Source organism: Apium graveolens, chromosome 3, assembly GCF_009905375.1.
Source record: "Apium graveolens cultivar Ventura chromosome 3, ASM990537v1, whole genome shotgun sequence".
NCBI lineage: Eukaryota > Viridiplantae > Streptophyta > Magnoliopsida > Apiales > Apiaceae > Apium > Apium graveolens.
Genome location: NC_133649.1, coordinates 30,142,405 through 30,153,221, shown reverse-complemented (window position 1 = coordinate 30,153,221; position 10,817 = coordinate 30,142,405). Strand labels below are relative to the sequence as shown.

Sequence of the window (10,817 nt, the reverse complement as noted above, 5' to 3'; positions counted from 1 at the left end):
TCGGTCTATGTGTTCAGTGTTTACTTGTTTATTGCGTAACTTTCAATCCATTAATCGGATTTGGGTAAAACGAAGGGTAGATAGAAGTGTGTATCGAATAGAATCATATGAGTTGAATATTGATAGATGCTTATGATGTGAGCAGAAGAGGCAAGGCATAGGAAAAGGAAACAGATAGTCGAGGAATAGACGGTTGTAATTGGAAGTTAGTATAGTATAGCAAGCTAGTACCAGGCAAGTGTTCTAAACTTTCCCGAGATATATTATAGTTGATTGATAGTCCTGTTTTATATTGCAAGTGCTTTGAAGCACTGAACCCTAAACCCTGATTCCAGTTATTGATCTTGAGCCGTAAATCTTATTCTTTCTAAACCATTGATTATTGTATACCCAAATATGAACCATAAATATACGATACTACTCCACAAATACATACAAACTAAATACCAAACACTGAACCGGATTACTTACATATTCAAACCATTGTACCTTATGCTTTGAGAGACCAAATTTTTGAAACCTTGAAACGTTGATTCCTTTGTTATCCAATTCTTTCATTACTTAACAGCCAAGCTTTGAAATTGCCACATTGATCCTTTGTAAAGATTGAAACCATTTTATTATCAAACATCCATTGCTATTATGATTATGTTTATTGCTTTACATTGTTTATTCTGTAATCATGTTAGAATTGGATTGTTTTTATAAAATTGTGGACCAGATTCGTGGTCAGAACATATTAATGGTCAAGTTAGGCCAATGTGTGCCTTGAATCCAGTAGTTAGAGCAGTGATGTGTGCTTTGCTAGGGGTTAGTGCGTGACTGATCAGAAGCCTAACCTTGGTTTTTAAAATAAAAATATAATATCCAATTTTAAATCATAATTCATTGTTCACTTGATATCATAACCCTTTCCACTTGATGATCATTATTCTCAGTCTTGTCATTGAGACTTGTTGAGCTAGTTAGCTCATTTATGCGATGTTATTTATGTTCTTTTCCAGTAAAGAAGGAACCAGTTGGTAGCGAAGATCCCCAATCCAGTGCGAGAGCTAGGGGTCCAGGTTGATCGAGTTAAGCTAGCAGGCATCTTTTGAGATAATTTAAGTTTGTAAAAGTTTGTAATAATGTTTAGTACTCAGTTTTGAGTTTGAATAGTTGGGATTTGGACATTTGTAATATAAAGTGTGTGTGTGGCTTGTGTACATACTTTAACCTGTTGCGGTCCATGGTAGTTGGTAAGTAGGGTCACTGTATATTATTATTATCTTTATTATTGTTATAAGCAGGTTATAAATAAGGGGTGTGTGTGTGGACCCCAAACTTCTGACCCAGGTTTGGAGGGCGCCACACAAACCATCTACAGCCCAATCATTCTCATGTATGATGAAAGCCCTTTCCTTTTGTTTGAGCAACTCAAAGTATTTTTGTTTATAATCAACAGTCTCAAACTTTTTTTTTGTTGGAATCACACTTTCTATATTCACTGGCAAAATGCCCTGCCAAGCCACATTTGAAACATTTGAATTTGGATTTATCCACCATGTTTCTACTTGGCTTGGCTGCTCCAAAATTCTTTTTGAATTTGAGCTTGAAAAATCTTCTGGATAGGAATGCTAGATGTTCATCAATATCATCCATGTCCTCTTGGCTCAAGTGATCTTCATTTTCAGCTACCAGCCCTTTACCCTTGCTTTCACAGACCTTTGATGTAGATTCAACAGCTTCTACCTTCATCTCTTTCTTCTTCTCTAACTCAGCAACCAGTGCTACGGACCCTCCTTTCTTCCTTCCTTTCTCCCTCCTCTCATCTTGCTCTATTTCAAGCTCATAAGTTTTCAGGATGCCATACAGTCTCTCCAAGTCAAACTCCTTGTAATCCTGAGAATTTCTCAATGAGACTGTCATTGTCTTCCACTCTTTTGGAAGAGATCTAAGGAACTTGAGGTTAGAGTCTTTTGTTTGATAAAATCTTCCATGCAACTTCAGAGCATTTAGTAGCTTTTGAAATCTACTAAAAATATTAGTGAGAGACTCACTTTCTTCACAGTAGAATTGCTCATATTGCTGAATCAGTAGCTGCATCTTGTTCTCCCTTACTTGCTTGGTACCATCACAAATAATCTGGATTGTGTCCCAAACCTCTTTGGTTGTTTTACAGTTAATGATGTTATCAAACATAACACCATCAACTCCATTGAACAGTATATTCATGGCCTTCTTATCTTTTCTGACTTGCTCAATATCAGGGTCTGACCATTCATGCCTGGGTTTTGGAACAGATGGTTTATTTCTAGTTGCAGCTCTCATTGGTACATGAGGACCTCTCTATGCAATCCACATAGGCCTCATCTTGGGTAAGAAGATGTAGGTGCATCTTCAACTTCCAATGGTGATAGTTGTCTTTGTCGAGAAATGGAATTTTGACTCCAACATTCTTCTTGTTCATCTTGCTGTTTGTTGTGATCTTTACACTCTTTGTACTTCAAGAGCTTGCTTTGATACCAATTGTTATTCCCTAACAATACAACAAGAATTACAGAAAGGGGGTTGAATGTAATTCTGGCTCCTTTTTTAGATTTTAAAACAGTTATAACTTGATAAATATAACAGTGTTTGATTAGCAGTTGTGCGGAATAAAAAGATGATAGAAATCAAAACACTAAGTAATAAAAACAAAAACTTTTAAAACTTTCTGGTGGATTTGAGTGTATCCACCAGAGATATATATATTAGTTTGAGAACTCTGTGTAGCTTAAAATGGCTCACAACTGCTTACAAGTTTGAACAACTAAAAACAACAGAGAAATGCTTACAGGATATAACTTGATATATTTCTCTGAAAATGTATTTTCTTAGTTAATTTTTCTACTTGCTACACTTGGTTTATATATATCACCAAGTTTACATGATAATAAGACAAGATAATAAAACAAAACGTATCTAGTTTAACTCCATGCTGGTTCACTAATCTATTCCAGCATCTTTGAATATCTTCACAATTACATGTAAATGGTAATGCTTCTTTGTTCTCAAATTCCTGCTTAACAGGCTGCCACATTCCTTTTACAAACACCCAACGCATATGACTGTGTTGTCACTGTCAACAGCTATTTGAATTTGATTATCTATCGGGTCTATGCTTGTCATCTATCGGGAAGATTTGTTAATCATCCGTCGGGTGTCTATTTTTCACTTGACTCCATTTTATTTATACAGAATTACAAGACATCTCATATTTACAATTAATCAACCTATTCTGCATATCAATCTAGTAGTCAACATGACTTACAAAACCCTAAGCAATCTACTTGACTAATACATATTATTTGCAGAAATGTGCTACAGTTCTTATTATTACTTAAGCTACTCACTCGATAGATGTTAATTTGTCATCCGTCGGGACTATATTAGATCATCCGTCGAGTGCTACAATATTCACTAAGTTAAATCTACTAAGGTATTTTTTTTAGCTTATCATCAAGTTCACAATATATTCCTAACAAATAACACTTTAATGGATTAAGAGAAGTGCTTAATATGTATATTACCCTTGTGTGCTAATGATAGAATTGCTGGAAATTCGAAGAATGTACAAACTCTGTCATTTTTACGTTTATTATGCAGTAAGAGGATCTTTAGGCAATTAGCCGGTAGCGGTCATCCAGAGGGATTGAAGGGTCACAGAACATCCCACCCCATTGTGGCAAGTAGATCAATGTAATTGGAAGTGTTGAAAAGATCATGAGAAGTCCCATTAAAGAGATGCTTGTTTGTGTTGAAAATTTGTTTGTGCCTGAAAATAGTAATAGTTGAGTAACCAGTGCCCCTACTGTTCCACCACTCCCTATCATCCCTGATATAGCTCCCAGTGACCTGCATTTCACAATCTCGGGTCAGCATCTAAAGTTCCTGGTTTTAGATCAAGGATAAGCGTAATTTGCCACTTATTTATTTCTAATGTTACTTAACTCTTAATCCTTTTATGTATTCTATTAGCAAAGACTTGCAGCCATATAAAACTAATCATCATAATAACATGTCTTAAAACCTCTGTTCTATGAGGGGGTGTTAGGCTTCCACAAAGGTGGGAACTAAATCTCACGATGCTGTAAAAATTGGATATGTTATAGCTGTTCTATTTTACAAAAATCGTAAAATTGACTCCAACCCCCTCCCATGTTCTGGTAAGAAAAAAATGGTTGAGTAATTGTATGTGTGTACGGTTAAAGTATAATTGTACACACATACAATTAAATTTTCAATTTGAATAATAATCATATACTTATTATAAGCTAAATAATAAGTATATTATTAATAATATATATATTTGGATATGGCATTAGATACATATCAAAATTGAAAGGTTACTTATTAAAGATATAAGTTCACTAGGCATAAAACTATACTATTAGATATGCTGACTTATTACTTTAATATAGTGTAGATATGGTTTGCCTGTCAAAAAAATTCTAAATATTTATCTCATATGTATCTCACGTCATCTGCATATAATCTACATAAAGAATAAATATGAGAAACCTATTTAAAAATGAATTGAGTGATCTAAGATAATCTACTTGTGCTTAGACAGAGTAAGGGGGAATATAATTCTAGTTTCTTACCGTACTTCCCTTACCTTTGTTGTTAACTTGTTTGACTTGTATGCAACTCATTAAAATTTTATATTTGTACAAGTTTAATTCTAAGAATTCACAAATGATTTTTTGTAGTTGATTTTATATTTAAACATTTACTTGTTAAACCTTACTTAGGTTGTTGGCACTCCAAACTATATGTGTCCAGAACTTATAGCAGATATACAGTATGGCTACCAATCAGACATCTGGTCCTTATGTATATACATTTCTCCATAACACAATTTGCGTGCATAATTTGGGGTTAATGGTGGTGCATGAGACATATATTTTATAAGTTGATAGTTTGTTTTGTACCTAGGTTGCTCCTTGGTTGAAATAGTTGCACATCAACCAGCATATAGAGCCCAAGTAATCAATCAATCTTCTATTTCCCCGTTGCCTACAGTTTATTCCTCTATATTGTAAGTAACATCCTTCAGCTTATAGTATACTGTAACTAATTAAAATGACATAATAGAATGCTACGATTGCTCAATATATCATATTCCTTTGTATCACAGGAAAAGATTCATCAAAAGCATGCTACGGAAAAATCCAGAACTCTGACCAAGTGTCAGTCTCCAACTCTTTATCTTAGAAATACTGTATAAGGCCGTGAATTAGTAAATTACCTTGCTATGACACTTGCATCTTTTTCTCTGACATTTAGGCTGTAGAGCTGTTGAGGCATCCCTAACTACAACCATATGTTGCCAAATATAGCAATTCATCCGCAGTTTTTCTTCTTGTAAATTGCTAGAGTATTTTTAAGTAGAATGTCATGCGTTGTGGTTTATAACTAATAAAGGTTCATTATCTTCATTAACTGCAGATCGTTGTCGCTCTCCTGATTGCATCCCAATTTGAAACATCTGGTCATGGAGAGTTCAGCAAACCTGTAGGAATGCCTCAAGGTCTGTATCTACATTAACAAAAGATTGGCGCAAGGACCAGAGCTTATCCCAGTCGTAGTAACAAGAGAAGATGCCACTTAAGCTGAATATGACTATCAAGAGAAGAGATGTCAGAACTTGAGATTATTTTTGTTTAATTAGAAAGGTCAAAATTTATGGCATTTGGATGAATTTGCAAACTTTATTTTAGTTGACTTAAATTTTGTATTGTTGTGTTGTATTTGAAATTTAGATTTGAGTTCTTAAGTTAAATATGTATTTAAGTGTTTCGTGTTGCAAGTGTAATTAGTAGATATTTTTATGTTGGTTGGAACATGAAAAATAAAATAATAAATACAGAAGTGTTAAAAAAGAAATGTTACAATAAGATGTAAAGATGTTACCAAAATATTGAATTGTTTTATCATCCGGTGTTACAATAGCAAAGATGATGTTACGAAAGAGTTTAATGTAACATATTTTTTGATGTTACTAGATCTTTATGGGTGTTACAATAGAAGTACGGTTACACCTGCCTTTTGTAACCATAGATACTGAAAGTGTAACAATAGGAGATCTATTGTTACATTTTCAGCTATGTTATCAAAGGTTCAAAATATGTTACCATAGACCCCTATTGTATCACGAGCAAAAGTGTAACCATAGCCCAATTTTTTCTTTAGGTAACACTTTTTGTCCATTTTTACACTTTTTTTAGGGTGTTGTTAGAGGCCATATATGGTGTAGTTAATTCCTGAAGCTGTTAGGCCTGAAATCCCTACATCTCACATCTTTCCTGCTAACAAGACTAAGGGGGAGATTGAGGCTAGACTACTAAGATCATCTGTCCAAGAATTTGCTCAAGCTGTTCAAAAAGGCAAATCCATAGAAGTTGATGTTGGAATGGAGAGGCTTATAAATGCAACTGAGGGACCTAGTCTAAGCAGGGAATTTGATGAATTGCTAAAGGATCTCACGGCTTCTCTAAATAACAACTTCTTCACATACAAAAAGGCCTTGGATAAAATAATAAATTTCATAAGGGTGATCTTGGTGACAAGGGATAATTTTCAGGAGAAAAGAATTTTGATCAACATTAATGACTCTGGGGTAGAGAAGTATATACGGGAGTCCCTCAACTATCTCATAACGAGAAGGGCATCTGAATTGGACATTCTGATTAATAAAGTCAACAGAGTGATTCAAGAAGACATTTTCTTGCTAACTGAGAAGGCTCATGTAGCTGCTTTTCCAGAAGCATATTTAAAACCAAGCAAGGGAGTGGTATACATCTATCCAACCACCAAGCATTGCAAACATTTCCAGATTCCTAAGCAATGTATAATGGCAAACAAAAAGCTGATTATGACTTTAGAGACAAACTTGAAGACAAAGCAGTACAAGACTGTTGAAGATGAAGACATGATCAAGCTGCTGGGGAGATATTTGAAAGATCCTGAAGCCAATTTTTCCAAAACTCAAATCAATAAGGATGACTTGGATGATGATGAGCAGGAGAAAGATGATCAAAAACCTTCTAGCTCAAATCCAAGTCAATGCTTTAAGGCAACTGGCAGTAAAGAAGATGACAAGAAAATAGATGCTAAGAAGAAGGGAAATGATAAGAAGAAGGGTGATGAATGAAGAAGAAAGAAGAAGGAGGATGGTTCAGGAACAAAGAAAAATCTCCAGTCAATTCAAATCTAACATACTTAAGCCATTAAACCTACAAGCTCAAACATTCAACTATCTTTAACCACTAAACCCAAGTTTGCGTACAAGCCAACTGCAAACATCCTACTCAAAATACCAATTACATCGAACCAATCCACCTTGAAGAAAATCACAAACCTACCCTCATTCAAGCCACCAACCAAAATTCATTTCAAATTTGTTGGAAGAAAAACAAAGAAATTGCAAGTTACTGAGAGGGCTATCTGGAACTGTTTTGATCAAACTGACTTTCTTCCACTAAATTGGTGCATCATAGATGATGACTACTTTCAACAATTAGCTAAAGAAATAGTCAAAGTCTGGGTTGTATCCTACACAGAAGTCAAAATATTTTACCAGGATGGTACCCTTACTCTACTTGGCAGTAACCTAATGGATACACTTTTAACCACATAATTTAAAAGAGTGATCATCTTGATGAATGATAAGGACACTATTACAAGGGTTTGGAAGGTTGTATTATGTGTATGGGTGAGAGAAAGGGATGAAAGAAATGCAAGATCAAAGGCTGAAAAGGAAGAAAAAGATAGAAAGTATGCAGAAGAACTTGCAATACTTGAACAAATATCAAATGAGCTCAAGGTAAAGGGGATGAGCAGAATTTCTAAGGATGGACACTTTTCGAATATAAAGGTTGGCAGATTTTCAAGATTCAGAGCTGGTTACCTAAATGGTTATTCATTGGATGAATGGCTCAAGCTTGTGAAAGCTTTAAGAGGTATTAAAATCATAGAAGAATTTCAAGTGCTAGTAAATCTTAAGGACCTTATTAGAAAGGAGCCAGGCTATGAGGATTTCATGTAATGAATGTACTTATTAAACTCATGTAATCACTTAATGTATAAAAGATGTACTTGTTAAGTGACATTTATATCCACTTATAACACTTCGTAAAGCTTCGAATTGGTGTTTTGTACTCGAGTTGTTTGTGTTTTTGATACATTTTTTTAGTGTTTTGTATTTCAGGCATAGTTGAAGGAAGGATGAGGTTTAGCATTATTTTGGTGCTAAATTAGTGTTAGGAAGGTGCCTCGGATGTTCGCCTGTTGATCGTCATCAAAAATCAGCAAATAAAACAAAGAAATTCATTTTTTTCCAGAAGGTTAGCGCGCCCGCGCTGTGTTAGCACGCGGCCGCGCCGGTTTTTCAGAATTACAGTGCACCCACACTAGGATAGCGCGCGGCCGCGCCATGCCGAATTCTGAGAATCCTGTTGCAAGTAGAAGATGGATTTTCTGGGCTTCTGGATTGCTTGGGCTGCTATACAAAGACTATCTAAAGACGTTTTTCATAACAGAGCTTAAGGAGAAGACAGCGAGAAGACTTAGGAGCACAAATACAACCAATGCGAAGAGGATCTAGTTTATACTTGTGATTCTTTAATTGAGTTGTAATCTTGGATGCTAGCTTTCTTGTTTCTTGAACCTATTACTCTTGTTTAACATACTTTGGTTTATTATTCAGTTTATAAAGACTTAGTTTATTATACCGTGCTTTCATCGGAACCCACGGTGATGATGAGTTCGGTTATGAACTAATCGTTATTGTGGGGTTCTAGCGGATTTACTTATGGATTTCAATAGTTAATTTGTTTCGATACCTTAGTGTGTGGTGATTGTATGACATCCTAGTATTGGTTGTGCTTATTTGTCTTATGAGTGTCGCGAACTTATAAAATATAGCGTGTTAATCTCTATTGAAGCGAAAGTGAATATAGGGGTTTAGAACTTGCCGTACTAGCATAGGTTCATGTATTTGTTATGCATGATTTGTAGGTAATTTTAACCATCTTACTTGCCCTATATAATCACGATAGATAACTTGTGCATTAAACCTTTATATTATCAAATTCTATAGACATATAGGGTCTTAATAGACTTGGTGTCTGTTCAGCTTCTATCTCTTTTGTGGATGTCTGCTAGTAAGGTATTCGTACAAAGAAAGTTGGCGTTTACTAGTTTCGTGTTGTATGATTAGTGTCATAACCATTGCATGCTAAGAATAAGAACAATGACTTTGAATGAAGTAGTAATGAAGTTAGAATCCCATGTTTGTCTCATATAAGTTATTCAACCTCAATTCTCTTAGTTAATTTTATGTTAGTTAATATCTTAGTTATAAATAATCTCAATTTGTTATTCATCTTAGCATTGAATATTAACTATATTATTGTTGCATAAGTACATTAATTAAAATTAACCTAAACTAGTCTATGTGGGAACGAACTAGAAAGAATTCTATATTACTTGCAAACACGTATACTTGCATGAATATTGGCGAGTGTTTTTATCCTAACAAGTTTTTGACTCCGCTACCGGGGACTCAGTGTTAATTTTTAGCTTATGTGCTTGAAATCAGTGGTCGTTAAATTTCACTAACTCGGATATTTTACTTACTTGTTTACTTGTTGCCTTTTCAGGTACTCTAGAGAGCGTTTATGCTAACGCGTTTTCGATCTCGAAAGAGAACACTGGATAAAGCGGAGGAAGAAGTTCTTTTGGAAGAGGAGAAGGTTGAAGAAGAAGCTCTTGTTGCAATGGGAGAACCAGAAGCGAATACAAAGGCTTTGATGGATTAATCTCAACCAAAGATCAATGATATTCAGTCTAGCATTGTCAGACCAGCCATCACGGCTAACGCTTTTGAAATCAAGGCTAGCATAATTTAGATGGTATAGAACTCGGTCCAGTTTGGGGGTTCTCCGACTGAAGGTCCCAATATGCATATCAGAGATTTCATCGAGATCTGCGACACTTTCAAATTCAACAATGTTTCTGAAGATGCTTTTAAGTTGAGGCTGTTCTCATTCTCTCTGAGGGATAAAGCTAAGTGATGGTTGCATTCTTTACCACCAGGCTCTATCACCAAGTGGGAAGATCTTGCTCAGAAGTTTCTCACTAAATTCTTTCCTATGGCAAAGACAACTATAATCAAGAATGCTCTTACTCAATTTACGCAGCAATCGGGAGAATCTTTGTGTGAAGCTTGGGATCGTTATAAGGAGATGCTTAGAAAGTGTCCTCATCATGGGATACCTGACTGGATGATCATTAACTGCTTTTATAAAGGGTTGGGTGAGACTTCTAGACCCATGCTTGATGTAGCATCAGGTGGAGCATTATGGGCTAAGAGCTATGATGAAACTTATGATTTGATTGAACTGATGGCTGCTAATGAATACCAGAACCCTTCTTAGAGATTAACTCAATGAAAAGTAGAAGGAATTCTGAAGGTAGATGTAGCTACTGCTATAGCTGCTCAGCTTAAGGCTTTGATGATGATGGTGGATTCTTTGGCTAATAATGGAGTTAATCATATTACTAGTGTCTGTGAGCTTTGTGCCGGTGCCCATGAGACAGAGCAGTGTGCTATTTCTAGTGAATCAGCTCAGTTCATGAACAACTTTCAGAGGTCACTGTTAAGTGGCATTTATGACACTTATTTATGCTCTAATAAGCTTTGAGTTGGTGTATTTGTACCCAATTTATTTGTGTTTTAATGTGTTTTCAAGTATTTTTGTATTTCAGGCTTTACTTCGTGAATCAGGTGA

The 10,817-nt window shown here is 35.3% G+C and overlaps 1 non-coding gene across 1 annotated transcript; it reads right to left on the bottom strand.

The window, feature by feature from the left end:
• Nucleotides 1-10,193: 10,193 nt before the first annotated feature.
• LOC141716130 (small nucleolar RNA R71) lies at nt 10,194-10,300 on the bottom strand. The gene has a single exon (XR_012572851.1). It is a non-coding gene; the product is annotated as a small nucleolar RNA R71 (small nucleolar RNA).
• Nucleotides 10,301-10,817: the final 517 nt, after the last annotated feature.